Raw genomic sequence first — 19,791 nt, forward strand, 5'->3', positions numbered from 1 at the left:
GGAATCGGAAAAATGGAACCCCCTACATCCCAGAAATATTACTTTCATGAGCTGTATGAATTATTTAACAGACAGCTGAAAAGACCAAACTCAACAGAAGAATACAAAAAACCAGCCCGCCGTACAGACACCTTCCCCGAAGCCCATGACAATGAAATGTATTTTATGCCGCAGATCAACATGCCAGAGAAGGAGGCTTCGGAGACAGATGCCCATAGGGATCATTAGCCCCTTATCTCTCAACCCTTTGCCACCAGCATCCAGATCTCTGAGCCTGGGCAACCCAGGGGGAGAAAAGCTGAAAAGTGTGTATATTGTAAGTGTTGGTTAAACAACCCCACCGTATTCTTATTTGCTGGAGGTTTTAGGGAGCAGATGTAGGACTGGCAGGGCTTGGAGCTGGCGATATTGTTCTAGCGCAATCAGAGCCAACACGGAAGGGAAAAAAGCCACACACACAAACACAAAAAAGCGGCATTTGGTGTGTGCGCCTGGGTGTGCACACTCGCCTCTGTGCCATCCCCTCATCCAAGGTTCCTTGGAGTCGAGCTGACTGATGCAAAACCAGTCTGGGGCCCAGCCAAGAAAAACATAACTTCTCACAGAAGCTGCACGAGGGTGTCTCTCCATGCAGCTCAGCTCGCTGCAAGTCTCCCCTCCTGCAGGCGCGAGGGGGCTGGGGCGGCGACTCGCCCACTGCAGGCTTGGTGCTATCGGTTGCTAGAGAAAGGGCAAACAAATGGAGAACCAACTATAAAGGCGGCCAGCAGCAGCGAGGCAGTGCTGCAGCTGCCAGGCAATAACTTAGATAGTTACAGCTGCCATCACCTAGTTCATGCAAGCTTTTTAATATCTTTTGGCAGCTCTCGGTGTCACAGCACAAAGGGAGAGTTGGCACTTCGCAGCACACTTTGTTTGACATAACTGTAGGCAGGACCCAGCTGATACCTTCAGTAAAGTGGATGGGTTTGCTCTTAAGGTGCATTTCAGCAGATCAAACGGGGTTTCTCCCCACCGCTGCCTCTCTCTCTCTCCTCTCCTGCCCCCCTCCTGCTCTCATTCAGGGCACGCAACACCCCTAAATCACATGTTGTGAATTAGATCAGATTAATGGGGGGACTCGGCAGGTGCAACATAAGGTTGGCCCCATAAGCACCCAGCTAAGGAGGAGAGGCAAGCAATGCACAGAGGACAGGGAGCAAAGAAAAGAAGGAGTGAGGAGGAAAGAAAAATACTGTGCTGCAGGACTCGTCCCAAGCCTCACCAGGAGATGTGGTGTCTGCTCTCCCACTCCTCCACACACAATTTTAAATAAATCAGAATCCCACTATCTTGCTTCCTGCTAGTCACTCTTTAAAGTTATTCATCGCTTGGCCACACACCCTCTTCCCAGTCCCACAAGAACCCAGCCTGTTCCAGGTATCTCTCTGCCCAGTTGTGACTGTTCCGAGGGCCAATCGTTAAGAAAGCAGTTTGCAGAAGCACTTCCCAAGCCCTACGAGTTGTCATGACAATTTCCTGTGATCCCTCCGCCGAGCCAGGCATCCTTGTTTGGTGGATCCAGGCGCCTTGCTGGGGCTGGAAATGGTGTTCCCTAAGACCCCACGGCACAGATGGGCATGAAGAGAACATGTGGGCAGAAGGGGAGTAGAACAGGAGCCCCGAGACATGAGAGGGAGAGAGGTGGGCAGACGCCCTGCCCAGGCTGAGCCGCGGCTGCGGATGGCGGAAACACTGAGACGAGGAAGGAGAACCATCACTGCTCTGGTCTCAGCACCCCGTCCTTTCACCCCGCAGTGCATTTCCTTTTGTTTTTCTTTTCCAGCTACATTAAGGAATGATTGACAAATACAAATTATATATTTTCAAGGTGCACAATGTAATAATTTGATAAATATATACATTGTATAATTATTATTATAAATTAATCAATACACCTATCACCGCACATAGTTACAGTGTGTGTGTGTGTGTGTGTCTGGTAAGGGCACTTAATATTTACTATTTTAGCAAATTTCTTTTTTTTAACTTTTATTTTAAGTTCAGGGGTACATGTGCAGGATGAGTAGGTTTGTTACACACGTAAACATGTATATCATGGGGGTTTGTTATACGGATTATTTCATCGCCCAGGTATTAAGCCTAGTATCCATTAGTTATTTTTCCTGATCCTCTCCTTCCTCCCGCCCTCCATTCTCCAGTAGGCCCTATTGTGTGTTGTTCTCCTCGCTGTGTCCATGTGTTCTCATCATTTAGCTCCCACTTATAAGTGAGAACATACAGCGTTTGGTTTTCTGTTCCTGCGTCAGTTTGCTGAGGATAATGGCCTCCAGCTCCATCCACGCTCCCGCAAAGGACATGATCTTGTTCCTTTTTGCAGCTGCATAGTATTTCATAGTGTATATGTACCACATTTTCTTTATCCAGTCTACCACTGATGGACATTTAGGTTGATTCCATGTCTTGACTATTGAGAATAGTGTTGCAATAAACATGCACATGCATGTATCTTTATAACAGAATGATTTCTATTCCTTGGGTATATGCTCAGTCATGGGATCACTGGATCGAATGGTATTTCTGTCTTTAGGTCTTTGAGGAATTGCCACACTATCATCTTCCACAATGATTGAACTAATCTACACTCCCACCAAGAGTGTGAAAGCGTTCCTTTTTCTCCACAACCTCACCAGTATCTGTTATTTTTTGACTTTGTGATAATAGACATAGTAACCGGTGTGAGACAGGACCTCACTGTGGTTTTGGCATTTCCTTTGTGCATCCCTCCAAGCAGCTGCTCCAGTTGCCTGCAGGATACCCTTGAAGGAAGGCACTAGGAAGACAGGGAGAGGAGGAGCCACAGGGTTATCAAAGATGACAATGGTTTATGTGTTTGCTGGAACGGCCATAACAAAGTACCACAACCTGGGAGGTTCAAACAACAGATACTTATCGTCTCACAGTTCTGGAGGCTGGAAGTCCACGATCATGGTGTCAGCAGCATGAGTTCCTTCTGGGGACTGAGGCGGAATCTGTTCCAGGCCTCTCCCCGAGCTTCTGGTTTGCTGGCGATCTTTGGCATTCCTTGGCTTGTAGTCACATCACTTCAATCTCTGCCTTCATCTTCACATGGCACCCTCCCTGTGTGTCTGTCTCCAATTTTCCCCTTTTTATAAAGATATGGATCATATTGGATTAGGGGCCTACCCTCCAATGTGACCTCATCTTAACTAATTATATCTGTAATGACTCTATTTCCAAATAAGGTCACATTAAAGGTACCGGGGATTAGGACTTCATCATATGAATTTGAGAGAGACAGAATTCAATCTATAACAATTGAAGATCTACATGTACCAGGCCTTTAACAGTCCTGTGAGGTAGGTGTTCTTATTCCCATTTCACAGAGAATGAAAGCAGGGCTCAGAAAGTTCAAGGGTCTTGCCTGAAGTTAGACAACAATAGGACCGTCTGACCACAACCACCCAGCCCTTGCTGAGAACGTGGGGGTTGGCCACTGCCACACTTCTCCCCTAGAACCCTAGCAGGGAACTCTCTCCCCCTCAGCCTTCTCTTGATGAGCCACCCTGTCTAGGGTAGCCTGGCCTAGGATCTCTATCAGATCCCAGCATAAATCACTCACCAAGCTGTGTTTTCTCCAGAATGAACATGGCAGATGACCTGTGAGGTGCGCCTTGGATGGATGTGGGAGGAACGGCATGTTGGGCTAGGGCCTGGTTCTCTTATGCACATGCTGCTCTTGCTTGGCAAGATTCTTCACTTCTTCTCAGCTCTAAAGGAAACAAAATATTCTGTCCTTTATTCTCACGCATTCATTTCACGAATAAATAAATATGGATATATAAAATATGGATATGCGTAACCATAATTTATTTATTAAATAATAAAATAATGGTGGGGCAGTACCTGCTATGTAGTTTGGGTTCAGTAAACATCAGTTTCCTCTTTCCTTTTCAACACATTTCCAAACTTTCTCTCCCCACTTTCCCTGCCCTTTGCTCAGGGAGCACAAGCTTATTATATCAAGACGAGAAAAACACGAATGCAATTTAGCAAGCAAAGGCTATGTGCCTGCCCATCCCGAAACAAATAACTAAATGTATTTATTGATCACTTACTTCATGCCAGGCATTTTTCTAACCAATGAGTTGAATTAATCCTCCCACCAGTCCCATAAGGAGGACCCATTATCATCCCCTCTTTACAGATGGGGAAACAGAACAAAAAGGCAAAGTCACGTGGCATAATTCCTTGAATAAAGCCAGTTATTCTAGAACTCTATTTTTATTTTACTAACTACAGTTTTACACTCAGAGGGAGACCTAAATTAGGAGAAAGTCACAGTTGTGGTTGTCTGGTAGGTACTGCAATTATCAGCTTACAACAGGGTACCTCAGTTCCTCAGACGGCAATGCCTCCGTTAGCCAAGGTTGCTGGGTGGAGGGCCCTCAGAGCTGCCCTAACAGGAGCTGGGGAAATAGGTCTCTCAAGGGGCTTAAACCTTGCTCCTGCTCTGCTATTTGCATTATTCTTTACTTGCCAAATCCTTCTTCCCTATATCGTGTCAAAGTATAAATCGTTATCCCCAAATGCCAAGTTTTAGGACTAAAGTCCCAATGTGTAGGATTTTCCTATTTATTCAAGGTTTGTGGGGATGCTCTCAAGCTCAGAGGTAGGGCTTCCCCATGAAGGTAAGAAACATATTCTGCTGCCAGTTCTCTTTCTCCCAAACTGAGCAGGAATATTTTTATTTCCTATTTTCCCACCCCCAATCAGAAATGTAGCACCTCTTAGCCTTGTTGTATTGAATGATTTTAGCAGTTTCCAAAACAAAATTAAATACAGCTCCAGCTTGAGAAATGTTCCACCTCCTGGAGTCATGGCATTTAGTATTATTATTCACTTATTATTATTCAAAACAAATAAGAATGATAAAACATCAGTTGGAGCCATTCCAGGACAGAAAGAACTGGAATATCTAATAAAAACCATAGTATTCCACAAATAGAAAGTGTTAGAAAATGCAGAAAAACAATGACAAAGGACATTCTGCACCTTCTCCTCAAAACACAGATCACCTGAAACAATAGAGCAGCTCTAAACGACCAGTGAATCTGACACAGAGAGAACTGTTTAGGGTACTCCCAGTTCAAACGTCAGAAAGATCAAATCGATGGGAAGCATGCAGCACAGAGTAGGGCATGATTTTTACTTTCCTTCCATCTCTTGTGAATTTCAATGGCACTTCCTTCAAAAAGTCTGAACTCCCTGCAGCTAAGGAGAAAAGGTTATCACATTCAGGAATTCTTTGCTTTCCACTAGAAAACATCCAATGACCCCCAAGTTCAGGAAGTCTCAGAGCCTTTAAAGCACATTTCAGCCTGAGCAAATGTTTAACTCCAACTTGGGAAAAGTCACAGGATGTTGAAAACCACTAACATCCCAAGACTGGCCTTCCCAGACTTACCTTCCCAGAGGAGAATGTGGCAGATTAGTGGTTGGGCAACTCTTACTTGGTCCGCAGTGCAAGGTGGTCAGGAGTGTTACACAGATTTGAGAAGCCAACCTTTGCTGAGGTCCCCCTGACCACAAGCCCTCCGCCTCATTCTTCTCCCTGATTGTCTCCAGTCCTGTATTATCTCGCACTACTTCCTCCAGCCTCTTCTGAAGAGAGCCTCATTCCTGAGATGCCTAACTTTGGGGGTGTTGATTGTTTGTTACAAAGTAGCGGGGTTTACTTGTATGGTTCACTTTACCTAGATCTATTTCCAGAAAGAAAATAAGCAGAGACAAGGCAAACCTGGGGCCCCAGGGGACCCCCTAACTGTCTGTCTGCCCACTCTCTGCACTGCACAACCATCAACTCCCACTGCCATTTCCAGTGTAGGGAAGGATAGAAAGGGAAAGAGAAGCAGAGCAGGAGGTGAAATCAGAGGAAGTTTGCATCAATTTTGAAATAGGATGAGGAACTGTGGGACCAAATCTTTTTTTTTTTTAATTCTCAATAATGTACCTAATTCTTGCATGAAATCAGGAAAATTGTCTTCCACCATTGCATTACTAATGATAGCTGAAATTTTTTAACACCTCAAGATCATTAAGTATGAAAATTTTAAAAAAATAGAAACAACCTAAATATCTAACAATTGGGAATTTGCTAAGTAAATCCAAATTATTGAATACAATGCAATAATTCAAAATGCAATTTACAACGATTTTAGGGACTAGGGAAATGCTAATGACATAACATTTAGTTAAAAACAAGATTCATTTACATACAGTTTAATCTCAGTTATACAAATATGAAAACATATACAGTACTCGATATTGTTTTGTCTGCCAGTATCTACTTTCTCTGTCCTTGTTTCCAGCTTTTCTGGAAACTTTACACACACACACACACACACACACACACACACACAGTTGTCACAAGAGGAGCCATTATACACACTATGGCTGGCCCCTGGCCACAGCTGATTGGTCCAGGGTGGACATCTGACCCAAGCCAGGACAATTCTCTCCTTCCCCAGTAATTCTGGAATTGGAACTGAGGGAGTCTTTCTCTTTCCAGCAGCAGAAACGATAGGACAGCATGCCTAGTAGTTGCAGCTGTGGGCCCATGTGTCTGGCCCTGTGGGCCAGAGACCCCGCAGCAGCCAATCCATAAAAGTAGAGCGGGGAGGAGGCAAATGCAGAGAGGAAGAAAAAGTTAGAGAAGGAGTGTCCTGACAACACATAGGTCCCCCTGTCTTGCTGTTTCTGAGCCCTGGCCACATTTCTGCCCTTGGGGTGCATGAGACAGACAACCCTGGATCCTTATAATCAAGCCACCATTTTACCTAGGTCCTTTGAATTGGATTTCTGTCACTTATAACCAAAAGAATCCTAACCAATATGTGCTCCCTCAAATGCCCAATTACTTATACAATCTCCTACATCCCTCAACATGTTCTTGGGGGTGGGGGATCCGATGACAAGTGATTTCTTTTTGCTTTTCTGTGTTTTCCCCCAAATTTTCTATTATGAACACTTTTATTAACTGGCATTCAGCATTCACCTCGAAGTCTACCACCGTAATTCACTTACAACAGATATACACACTTTGCACGAGGTTAAGAGAAAATCTTATCAGAAAATATGTATTTATTAAATATGTGTGTATATGTGTGTATGTGGGTATATACGTGTGTATGTGTATGTGTGTATATATGTGTATGTGTGTATGTATGTGTATATGTGTGTATGTATGTATATATGTATGTATGTGTTTATGTGTGTATGTGTGTATATATGTGTGTATATGTGTATGTATGTGAATATGTGTGTATGTATGTGTGTATATGTATATATGTGTGTATGTGCATGTATATGTGTGTATATGTGTTTATGTGTGTATATATGTGTGTATATGTCTGTATATATGTGTATGTGTATGTGTATATATGTGTAAGTATATGTGTTTATATGTGTAGATGTATGTATGTGTGTTTATGTGTGTATGTGTGTATATATGTGTGTATGTGTGTACGTGTGTATGTGTGTGTATGTATGTGTATGTGTGTGTATGTGTATGTATGTGTGTGTATGTATGTATGTGTGTGTGTGTAGTAATAGTTGTTGTCGTTGTAGTAGTAAATATATGAGACATAGAAACCAAAAATCCTGGAAACTGTTCGCCTTTTAAATTTTCCCTCCCCATCACACGGGTTCCTGGAGGTCCAGGGTCAAGACCTCCCTCCCAGAGGCCTCTGGAGCTGTGTTGCAGGCCCTTCCCTTTCTGTCCCCAGCCTAGTCCCGACCTGGTCTTCAGGCCACATTTCTCATTCCAGCCATTCTGGGATCTCTAGTGATTCATTATCCGAAGGTCAGCCATTTGTACATCTCAACAGAAAGGGCAGGAAAACTTCTTCCACCTTTCCACGTGGTGTGACCCCGTCTCTTTTCTTCCCTTGCTTCTCAAAGTCATGGCCATTTTGGAATTTTGGACTCTCCTGGCCTGCTCTCCCTCTCCACTGAAGCTTTCAAAACCTCTATTCTTTGGAAGCCCAGAGCAAACCCTCTTCTCTCACCGAGAATCAGAAAACTTGGCTGGCACACCCCCTAGTGGTGGCCTAATGAATCCCCCTCAATTACTATAGGGTACAACCCCTGGGGTTTCTCAAAGTGTGTTCCATTGGAACTTAGTTGTGCAGAAAAATAGCCTAAGAGAAAAGTATTGCATGTTAAGTCAGATTTGAAAACACGGGGATAAATAAAAGTTATCAGTTTGCTTTAGTGGAGGACGTCTTCAATTCTTTAAATATACTAATGAACACTGTGAATCTCACTGATCCAGATTTATTTGATTGAACTTTTGTGAAATAATAGGATAACTACCATTTATTGAGCATTTACTATCAACCATAGTATTAGCATTTATAAATAGAGAAATTGATACATGAGGTGGTCAAATAACTTGCTTCAGTTAGGTTCACATGACACCAAGGCCCATGCTCTTAACCATTACAAGATCCTGGCTTTATGTTTGCTCCAGGATATTATTCTGCAAATTCTACTTATACATGCCACTGTTATTCCCTATATTACCAGTCACACAATACTGCAGATTACCTCTCTATGAAACAAGAAAAGCAGGAACCTTCAAAGGATACAGAGTTCTCCCTCACTGCCCTTGGGAAGCTTCTGGTTTCGGTGGCGATAAAGGGAAATTCACTGTCTAAATGCCACAAACAGATCCTTCTTGAAATTATCAGCAAAGGGGATGTGATAGGGCATCGTGTTAAGGATCCAGATACATATTTTCCAATGATACTATGGAAGGTGCAATAGGCTACTTTTTTATTTCTTCTAAGAGAAGCTTGCTTTTGAGCCCCAAATACTTGTTGGCCTGCTTTTATAAGCAATAGGATATTCTGTATGGATATCTGGTTTTATATCTGTTAAGAAATGGAGATGATAATATGCCCCCTCGTGTTTTTTTAAATTGTCAAATACATAATATGTTGTAAACCTTAATTCTGACAGCATAGGTTACTTATGGGTGGGTTTTCTTTTTTTGTTGTTTTGTTCTGATTTTTTATTTTTTATTTCATGTAAAAGAAACCCAAAAGTAGTTTATTGACATACATAACTGAAAAATGTAGGCTTCAGAAACAGCTGAATCCAAGGGCTCAAATGAGACCGTCATTAAACCCAAATGCATCATGCCATACTTGGATTTTTAGAGAAAGGAAATAGCACATAGTGCTGTAAATATGTCCTGGTCCCTTGTCCTAATTAACATAGAGAAATGTTCAGATAGTTGCATGGATGTCAGGATTTGAGGATGGGCCCCCAACTCCAACACTGGCCCTCCAGCTACCCTTGTTAAATATCTGTGTAAAGACTTGATTTTTCCATCTGTAAAAATGGGCATGCTACCCGTCCTTTTTGACCTCAGTGGAAGCTGAAAGAAGTTGTGAAGTTTTCAGATGCTTTTTCTTTCGAGGATTAGATATTGTGATAATTTTTTCGCTATTAATGTTCACGGAGATAGCACTTCACACTGGCAAAGGATTTTCTAAGTATTTATTTGTTTTACAAATTTATCACTTAAAACGCCATAATTAGCCTGTCAAACATACACCTTCAACATTACAACCACAGTTTAAAGCCAATCAAGCCACAAGGGAAGAGAGGGGAATATAGACATTTATTTATATATATTAAATATGTATATGTTTGTATATCTATCCTTCTATATTTAAATTCACATTGTGCGTGTGTGTGTTTGCAAGACACATATAAATGGCAAATAAGGAAACTTAAAAAAAAAGAGCGATAGATGGATGGTCCCAGATTTTAATACCACCCCCAAGGTAGAACAGGTGGTAAAAATATAATAAAACATGTTGCACAGAACTTGTCATGAATTTTAAAAACAAAAACGCCTACAGACCAAATAAACTGCTCTGACACTGGGCTAAATCTGAAGTTCCCAAACTATTTTAAATGACAAAGCAGAAGTTCCCAAGAGAGGGAGTTCAACAGAAATGGTTAGAGGGCAATTGCTGCTGAACTCACACAGAAAAAAGCTAGGATAGACGGGCAGACACCCAGCCTGCTCCCCCTCGACAGGATGGGCCACACGCAGATGCCCAATCCCGTGAGGCCAGGCCTATCTATGTGCAGGACCAAAGGGCCTGTTGACAAAGGCCTCAGGGAGCCTCCTGCACCTACATTCCTGCCTGATAGGTGGTTTCTCAATAGATCTGAAGGCAAACATTTGGGGCATTTGCCCAGAAGCTGGGCTTATGCTTGTCAACAACCACTTTCAGGTGACCTGTTAGAAGGTGGGCTGGAGGCCCTGGCCCAAGTGGTACAGGCAGACACCCCTGTCTCAGCAGCACCCACCTGCACAGGCCCCACCCATTCATTCATCACAACAAGCAGCCTATCCTTTATTTTGAGTCAACAGTTTATGAAGAGCTTCCACTTCCGCTGCCTGTCTCCATTACGACAGAATTCCTGGGAGCTGCACAGCAAAGATGGCAGGACTCCATTTTGCAGTAAGGAAGAGATGAAGTGATTTGCCCAAACTCACAGAGGTGGAATGACAGACAGCTCAAGATTTCTGACTCCTGTCCAGTCCTGTGACTACTGGAGTATGTTCATGAAGACCCTCCAGGATGATGGTGAGCAGGGAGTGGGCATTCTGGTCCCCTTCCCCCAGACTCACAAGTTCAAATGCCTAGAGAGGTGAGGTCGGGAGTGGAGGAGGTCAGTGTGCTCGGCAGCTAACCGGAAAGCCTGTGCCCCATTTCAGTTCAGGCCGCTGCCTTGGCCCAGCAGGTTTATGTTATGCAGAAGTGGCAGGGTTTCTTATTTTGTAAAGTGAAAGCCAGAGATCTGAATCATTATGTAAAATATCTTCATTTTTAAATATTTGCCAACCACTAGGATAACTACTATTAAAAACAAAAACCAAACAACAACAACCAGAAAGTAACAAGAAGATGTGGAGAAATTAGAATCCTTGTGCACTGTTGGTGGGAATGTAAAGTGGCTCAGCCACTATGGAAAACAGCATGGCAATTTCTCAAAATATTCAACATACAGTTACCAGATGATTCAGCAATTCCACTTTTGGGTATATACCCAAAAGAATTAAAAACAGGGACTCGAGCAGATATTTGCACACCCATGTTCATCACAGCAACCAAAAGATGGAAGCTGCCAAAAAGTCCCATTGACGAATAAACAGATCAACAAAATGTGGTGTCTACGTAACAGTGGAATATTATTCAGCCTTAAAAAGGAAGGCAATTTTGACATGCAACAACATGATGAGCCTTGAGGACATCATAATAAGTGAAATAAGCCAGACACAAAAAGACAAATACTCTGGTTCCTACCCTATGGGAAGTACCTAGAGTGGTCAAATTCACAGGGCCAGCAGGTAGAATGACAGTTGACAGGGGCTGGGGGTAAGGAGGAGTGGGGAGTTGTTGTTTAATGGGTATAGTTGCAGTTGTGCAAGAAAAAAAAGTTCTGGAGATTGGCTGCACAACCACGTGAATGTACTTAACTCTATTGAACGGTGCACTTAAAAACAGTTAAAGAGATCAATGTTATGTGTATTTTACTACAATTTAAAATAACCACACTGTATGAATCTAACAAACCCATCTGCAGACTGCTTCAGGTCACGGGGCACGAGTTTGACATCTCTGCCCCATTCTGGTACTCAATGCCACTGACCTGTCCCCAACCCCAAAGGCCAAGATGCAATCCATTAGAAGAGGGCCCATCTAGAGTACAGTCTCCCTACAAAGAGGGTCAGCAAACCTGAGTTTAAATCCTGGCTCCAACTCGCGCTAGCAGCAAGACATTGAGCAAGCCAGTCATTTCATTTCTTCGAACCTCAGTTTGCTCATCTATTGAATGAGACTAATAACACTTCCCTTGTTTCCTCGGCCCTCTCAGGGCTCTGGCTCAGTAAGAGCATGTTGGCCTCCAACCCCATTTAATACTCCCATACCTCTTCCACTGAAGGCCATTCTCTCTCTTCCCATACTGCAGTGTGGTCATGTGTTGCCCCATGAAACTGGGGGCTCTCAGTTTAGGCTTGACCATTTTATACATCCCAAAGTGCACAAGCCTGTAAGTGCCCAACAAATCTTATTGAATCAAACAGTTGGCCAGCCAGCTTACTGAGCACTAATTATGTGCCAGACATTCCACCAGGTGCTGAGGAGACCCACAAAAAATCATGTTCTTAAAGATGTATCCCGGTTGTGGAGACAAGATGCACGCAAATAAAATAAAATAAAACAAAATAAAAAAACAGAGAAGCAGGTAAGGTTCAAAGTGTCTTAGTATGAGCTAGAGCCTGGCATCCCACCACCCCTGAGAAGGAGGTAAGAGAAAGAAGAGTTCTTTCTCTGTCTTTTGCACAGCATCTTTTTGAGCTTTTCTTGGCCCTGGAGGTTAGAAATTCATCTTCCTACATTGCAATTGCTTCGAGATAAGACCATCCTATGTCCTCAACACAGGCACCATAGTGAGTGAGAGCAGAATTCGGGCAGCTCTCCTAGACAGCTTTGGTACCATCTTACACACTGGCCTAGAGGGTTTCTTGAGGAAAATGCAGGCTGGACCACTGTGGCATCTTCCTGCCTATAAAGCCAGGAGGGCTGAAGCTCTCACTTCCCCCCAACCCAGGCCCTCAATTCTCACCCCTGATTAAATGGACAGTTCCCTGAGTAGACCAGGTCGCAAATATGTGCTAATTCTCTAATCTGGCTTGTCCTTGGAGGTTGCCTCCCCATCCTGCTGGACGCACCAGCTGCCTAGGGGAGCACAACTGAGAAGATATTTGGCAATTATCCAGTTAATTTGATCAGTGGAGACAGCCAAACAAATAATCCAGGCCAAAAATGTCCAGATCAGCTGTCTACATGGATCAAATTCCACTTCACTGACACCACACAGGTTCAGCCCTAAAGAATGGGTTTCACTGAGAAACACATCCCAGTATCCCGGCATGCTAGACTGCACCAGCCTTTAGTGGAATTGCGAGCTTGGCTGCATTTCTCTGTGACATCCTTTCCATTCCCATTCAGTGCCCTTCCCACCCCCAGGACTTTGGCCCCATAGGGCCAGGGGTCTTTGGTAGCTGTCAGGGGCTAGAATATTCTTGTGTCCATCTCCTACTCTGGGTATTTGAAACTCATTAGGAAGAGACTTTCAACATCTGAAATGCCTTTGAAAATTAAAGGAACAGGAATGTAATGGTAGAATGTCAGGATCCAAACAAGCCAAGGTTCAGGAAGGTATGAGAAAAGAAATCTCGCTCATGCCCTATAACTTCAACCATCTTAGAAGTTGCCTACTCCATACCACCCCCAACCCACTCTTCTCAGGTCTTATCTGTAGCGTACTGACTCCTCAGCATGACAGAAGAAAACTTTGGATCAATTAAGATCAAGTTCCACTATGTAAACAGAAAATCCCAAATCTCAGAAGCTTATAGACAAGGACTTAATCTCTAACATAAAGTAAGTTCAGAGGCAGACAGTACGCAACTGTGGAAGATAACACACCTAATTCTGACTTTGCTATGGTGGGCCTCAGCCTTATTTCCTGCTAAGGTGTTGATTTGGAGATACTACATATTAATAACTCCTACTTCATCTTGCACATAAAAAGCGACAAAGCTTCAAATTATAGGAATCTCAATCAACTTAGATTGCAGGCTGCAGGCTGAGAACACCTCCTAAGCAAAGCAGCATTTCTCTCCATATCTGCCCGCAGACTGGCCAGCTTTCTTTTTCAGGACTTTGCTATAAGTGGCAAGAAGGAGACAGCAAGCCAACACTCTTGCTGTCATTCTGAATTTTTGCTGCCATTTCCCCTAAAGCTACAGCTTCAGTCAACTTATGGTTTGCTTTCCCAGTTACAATAGGCAACAATTCAATCAAATGCTCTAACAATGCACAGCAAGGGTCCCCAGATTTCTAATTTGCAAAATCTGAGCTCTAAATATCTGCCTTCCCATCTCCTCCCCTAAGTCAACAGCACATTTTAAGTTATGTTTCTTATAGGAGCCCCCTCCCTAAGAATCAAATTCTCTATCACTTTAGGATGAAGTTCAGCTGTGTATAGCAGGCGCAGCACTCACAAGGATCTACCCTCTTGTGTAAAAGAAGCCCAGAGTTAGACAGGACTGGAGGCTCCACAGTCATCAGAGATCTGGGTTCCTTCCGCCCTTCTGCCCCAAAACCCCTACAGCATAAAACCCCCATCATTAAAGCCCCTTCATGCTGTGAGATGATTACTGGAAATGACACAATTAAGCTAACTGCAAAGGAGGCTGAAATACGTGGTCTTTTATCTGAGGACATAGCTGCTGTGAATAAGGTAAAAGGAGAAAATTATGTAGGAGGAGGCCACTAGCGGCCTATGCCACAATTTGTTACCTGTTTGCATCTAAGACTCCCCCAACCAGGACTCCGGCTATATCTCAGTTAAATTTGTAACCCCTCAGTTCCTAGCTCAATGCCTCTCACCGATTAAGAGACCAACAGATGTGCATTGAATAATCACTGAAATCCAGCCCAAATTTTAGAAGTAAAAGAAACTGAAGAGGTTTCCCATTAGGATCCTAACTTAGACTGAATCTCAAGGCTAATTTTCATCTAGTCACCATAATCCTTTCTACTATTTCTGAAGATGTTTATTCTTCTTATCTACCCTCCTTAAGCCAGTTAGAGTTTCAGTCAAGATCTTGAGAGTCATTTAGAGACCTACTAGTCAAAACGTGTGGTCTGAGAACCCCTGCTTATCTGCTGTCTGCAAATCAGCTATGTCACGAAGCACCATGTTTAGTTCAGCTGACATTTTATTCATACCAAGACTTTCTCAATGAAGGAAACAATGCTTTTATTTGCATTCTAGGGTAAGCTCCTTATCTTTTCGTAGACTAGTAATAATTGAGTAGCACTGATTTAGAGGCTGTATCTTCAACCACGGCAGAACTCATGATAGGCTATGTGAAGACGTAGTTGATTTCACATCACAATCAGCATTCTCATTAAGTCAAAGACTACCCAAAGATTGAAAAGAAATGTAATCTCAATTCAAAAGGACTTTGACTTTGAATACAAAGCAGCCAAAGGATTTTTACTGGAAATCCAAGTTATCCTTACTCTGCACTAGTCAGGATGGGGTAGCCATGACTTTGCAGTACGCAAGAAAAGGACTTAAAAGTCTCAGTCAACATCAACTGAGTAAAATCCAGCATTATGATGTATTCACCCAAACAGCACATATGACCTTAGGCTGCATTAACAGAAGCATTGAATCTGGAACAAAGGAGGCTACAATCCTACTCTATATTAGTTAAAACATGCATGAAATATTGTCCCCAACAGTGGATATACCATTTAGGAGGGATGCTGAGGAACTGAAACTTGTGCAGAGGAGAGCAACCTGAATGGTGAAAGGTCAAAACCATGTCATATAGAAACAGTTCAAGGAATGCTGATGTTTAGCCTGGTGAGGAGAAGACTTGAAGACTATGACCTCTATCTTCAAATATTGAAAGAGCTATCATATGAAGAAGAGATTAATCTAATAGTTTTGGAAAATGCTGAGGCATAGAACTAGGACAAATGCGGGGAAGATACAGAAAGACAGATTTTGGCTGAGAAACAGCAAGAAATTTCTGATAACCAAAACTGATCTATCTTTGGAAGATAGATCAGCCAAAAATATCATGAATTTGGCCACTGGAGGAATTAAAACTCAAGGTGGACAATTTCCCAGAAGGGTAGTAAAGGGTGGGCTCAAGACCCAGATGCCAGGTGGACTAACACCTGAAGGGGTCATTCCCATTCCGCTACTCTGTGATTGCTTTATAATCCAGCTCACTGCCTGCTTTTGTAAATAAAGTTTTATTGAAACACAGCCACACCCATTCATTCATGTGTTGTCTGTGGTTACTTTTCTGCTGCAACGAGAGTTGAACAGGAATGACGGAGGCTGTGTGGCCCACAAAGCCTAAAATATTTACTATCTGGCATTTACCAAAAACATTTGCCAATCCCTGCACTAAACAGCCATATTCTGATCCACCTTTGCTTTGATTTCCTCTGCTATGGGGCCCAGAAAGCAAATACTCAACTTATCAAGCAACATCTTAGTAGCCACAGCTGTTATGGTTCTATGCCTTGGTGGCTTACAGTTTACAGTTCACAGAGTCCTTTCCCATTCATGATCTCCATGCATCTCACAGCTCTTTGGAACAGGTGGTAGAGGGCATTACAGATGAGAAAATGTCATCCAGTTAAGCATTCAAGTCAGGAACTACTCCAGGTTACCTGGTCCCTAGTCTACCCTTCTGTGGGGGGATCACTGTGAGAAACCACCCCTCTCAATGAGAGATGGACAAGCAGGGAGAGACCCCCACAGATAGCCCAGTAGGAGCTCCCAGTGGCTCCTGGTGGCTCGTCCAGGCTTCTCCCGGTATTGCTCCCACTTTAAGGGGCCAACTGCAAGTTAATTCCCTACCCTTTGAGACCAAGGCTCTAGATAGATGTCTGCAAGCTTCAATCCGTGGGCCAAATCTGGCCTGCCACCTGTTTACATAAAGTTTTATTGGAACACAATCTCACCCATTCATTACATATTGTCTATTGCTGTTTTCCTGCCATAAAGGATAGAGTCCAGTAGTTAGGACAGAGTGCATATGGCTCACAAACCTAAAATACTTACTATATGTCCCTTTACATAGAAAGTTTGCAGACCTCTGCTCTAGAACATCGGTGTGGAATATGGGTATTAGCTCATGTTCTCTATTATAATAGACAACAAAAAAAAATGAGAAAAAGCCTGTTGGACCGGGAGCCCCATCCAGGAAGCAAAATTTCTTTCACAACTACTTCCTAATGCAAGAGAAAGAGCCACAAGTCTTTTGTAGGCCAAAAGTTTTTATCTTCTGTCTGTCGGGTTTTGATATACCACTCCCCTGGGAAACAGCTATTATGACTATTTAAAACACATAATAAACCAATTGTTCCATCACTGTGTCTATTTTTAATAAGCACAGACAATGCACTACAGCATAGTTATGGAAAAGAGCAGTGTAATTCTATGAATCAATATTAGGACCTAATTAGCCACTGAGCCCAGGCTGATAACAGCTTATCATACCTTTCAGCCCAAAGAAAGCTCAGGTAGAAGGGGGAGAGAGAGAGAGAAAGAAGAGGGAATAAATAGCTAATTATGATAAACTGGTTTCCTTGGTAACTCTGTTTATGACTGCAATGATGTTGCCACATTTTTAATGATAAATACAAAGGTTTGATGTGAGATTACACAATGCATACTGTCTTAATACTGGTTCTGCACTTGCAAAGGTAAAGTGTTGTCAAATTCTGTGAGGCTAGGAAAATTCGAGAAGATTTCTCTAACCCTAAATCCAAACATGTTATTGGTATATTCTCTGGGTACCAAAGAGCTCAAGAATATGGAAACAGATATTTATGGTGCTCAATGAATCCTATGTGCCCATTCAACCCTGAGATTTTTATTTTTATTGTTTATTTTTTTTAGATGGAGTCTCACTCTATGGCCCAGGCTGGAGTGCAGTGGTGCGATCTCGGCTTACTGCAACCTCCGCCTCCTGGGTTCAAGCCATTCTCCTACCTCAGCCTCCCGAGTAGCTGGAACAACAGGTGCCTGCCACTATGCCTGACTAATTTTTGTGATTTTTTTTTTTAAGTAGAGACAGGGTTTCACCACGTTGACCAGGCTGGTCTCGAACTCCTGACCTCAGGTGATCCGCCCGCCTAGGCCTCCCAACGTGCTGCGATTACAGGTGTGAGCCACCGAACCTAGCTGAAGCCTTAGGCTTTTAGTTACAGCATTTTCTACCCTCTCTTTTCTAGCTCGGCACCCCCTGGTCATCTCTTTGACCAGACCTGTGGTTTAAAGAGGGATGTGCAGTGAGGAATGCAGAAGAGAGGTCCTCTCTACCAGGCTGTCAGCCATCAGAGTCAACCCTGGGATCACCACAGGTTGTGAACCCACCACCCACAACCACAACCACAGCCCAGTCTTCTCTGACCTCTTCCTCTGCCCAGAGGGTAAAGTACCAACTCCTTAGCCTGACAGAAGAAAACTTTGTATCAATTCAGATCCAATTCCACTATTTCATATCCATTCCCCACTCTCATCTTTTAGGGATGCTGTACCGCAATTTGTGAAAATATTTTTGGCTGAAATATTTGAGTCCAGTGGTAGATATTATAGGTCGAATCACTAAATTAGGTGTGGGCAAATGATGGCCCATCATCCAAATCCAGCCCACTGCCTGTTTTTGTAAATAAAGTTTTATTGAAACACAGCCACATCCATTCGTTTATGTATTTTCTGTAGTTACTTTTGTGCTACACCACAGAGTTGAGTAGGCATAACAGAGACTGTATGGCCCACAAAGCCTAAAATATTTACTATCTAGCCCTCTACTGAAAACATTTGCCAATCCCTGCACTAAATAGCCATATACTGACCCACCTATCCCTTGATTTCCTCTGCTATAGAGGACAGAAAGCAAACTACTCAACTTCAGCCTCCTTTGTGGCTAAAGAAAACAATGTGAAATTGTTCTGGCCAATGAGATATAGGTAGAAGTCCCTGCAGAGGTTTTCCCTCCCTCAATCTCCTCACACCACCAGAAAAAAAAAAGAGAGAGAGAAGAAGAAAGAAAGAAAGAAAGAAAGAAAGAAGAAAGCAAGAAAGAGAGAGAAAGAAAGAAAGAAAGAGAGAGAGAAAGAAAGAAAAAGAAAGAAAGGAAGGAAGGAAGGAAGGAAGAAAGAAAGAAAGAAAGCGAGCGAGCAAGGGCTAAAGAATAGAGAAATTTTGCCCTTTGTTTCTCTCACTTCTCCCTTCTCTGCCAGGCCCCTTCTGCCTGGAACACAGACACAACACCTGGAGATGCAGCAGCCATCTTGCAGCCATGAAGACAAAGTCTTCCCTAATGATGGTAGAGTTGGAAGATGGAAGGAGCTGGTCCTTGTTGACATCCTTGAGCAGGTGCCCAGCATTAGACTATGTTCTAAGTACCACCAGCCTTCTAGTGATATGAGAAAAATCAACCTCTTGCTCACCAAACTACTCTGGCAGGTTTTCAGCTACTCAAAACAGGAGTGAATTCTAACTGATCAAGGGGATATAAAGAAAGTGAAGTCAGAACCTAGTAAGTTGAATGATGATGCAGAGGCAGAGCAGGGGCAGGAGGAAGAGTCAGAGAGAGATTAACTGACCCACCGAGGAAACAGACTCGTGTCCCTGGGTAGATGAGGCCAAGAAATGAATTGTTAGTCCTAGAGCACGATGCTGCTGACAGATGTGGCCCAGCACTGTGATGACCAGATGATGCTATGGAGCCATGTATTAGCCAGGATTTCCCAGAGAAACAGAACCAACAGGATAAAGAGAAAGAGAGAGAGATTTTAAGGAGTTGATCACACAGTTATGCAGGCCGACAAGTCCAAAATTTGCAGGGTGGGCCAACAGGCTGAAGAACTAGGAAGAGCCCATGTTGCAGTTCAAGTCCAAAGGCAGTCTGTTGCAGAACTCCCTCTTGCTTGGGGGAGGTCAGTATTTTTTCTTCTATTAAGGGCTTCAGCTGATTAGACAAGGCCCACCCACTCCATGGAGGACAATCTGCTTTACTCAAAATCCCTCCATTTTAATCTCACCCAACAACACCCTCACAGAAACATA

The 19,791-nt window shown here is 43.1% G+C and overlaps 1 protein-coding gene across 1 annotated transcript in view; it reads right to left on the reverse strand.

Moving 5' to 3' along the window:
• Positions 1-2,043: 2,043 nt before the first annotated feature.
• Positions 2,044-19,791, reverse strand: part of RPS6KC1 (ribosomal protein S6 kinase C1) — a 328,215-nt gene continuing 310,467 nt past the window's right edge. Inside the window, exons 17-18 of the transcript XR_008509987.2 lie at positions 3,644-3,793; positions 2,044-3,166 (exon numbers count right to left, since the gene is read on the reverse strand). The gene's annotated coding sequence lies outside the window, so the exon portion shown is untranslated. The remainder of the gene's footprint in view (positions 3,167-3,643; positions 3,794-19,791) is intronic.

This window comes from Pongo abelii, chromosome 1 (assembly GCF_028885655.2).
Source record: "Pongo abelii isolate AG06213 chromosome 1, NHGRI_mPonAbe1-v2.0_pri, whole genome shotgun sequence".
In the NCBI taxonomy this organism is placed as follows: Eukaryota; Metazoa; Chordata; class Mammalia; order Primates; family Hominidae; genus Pongo; species Pongo abelii.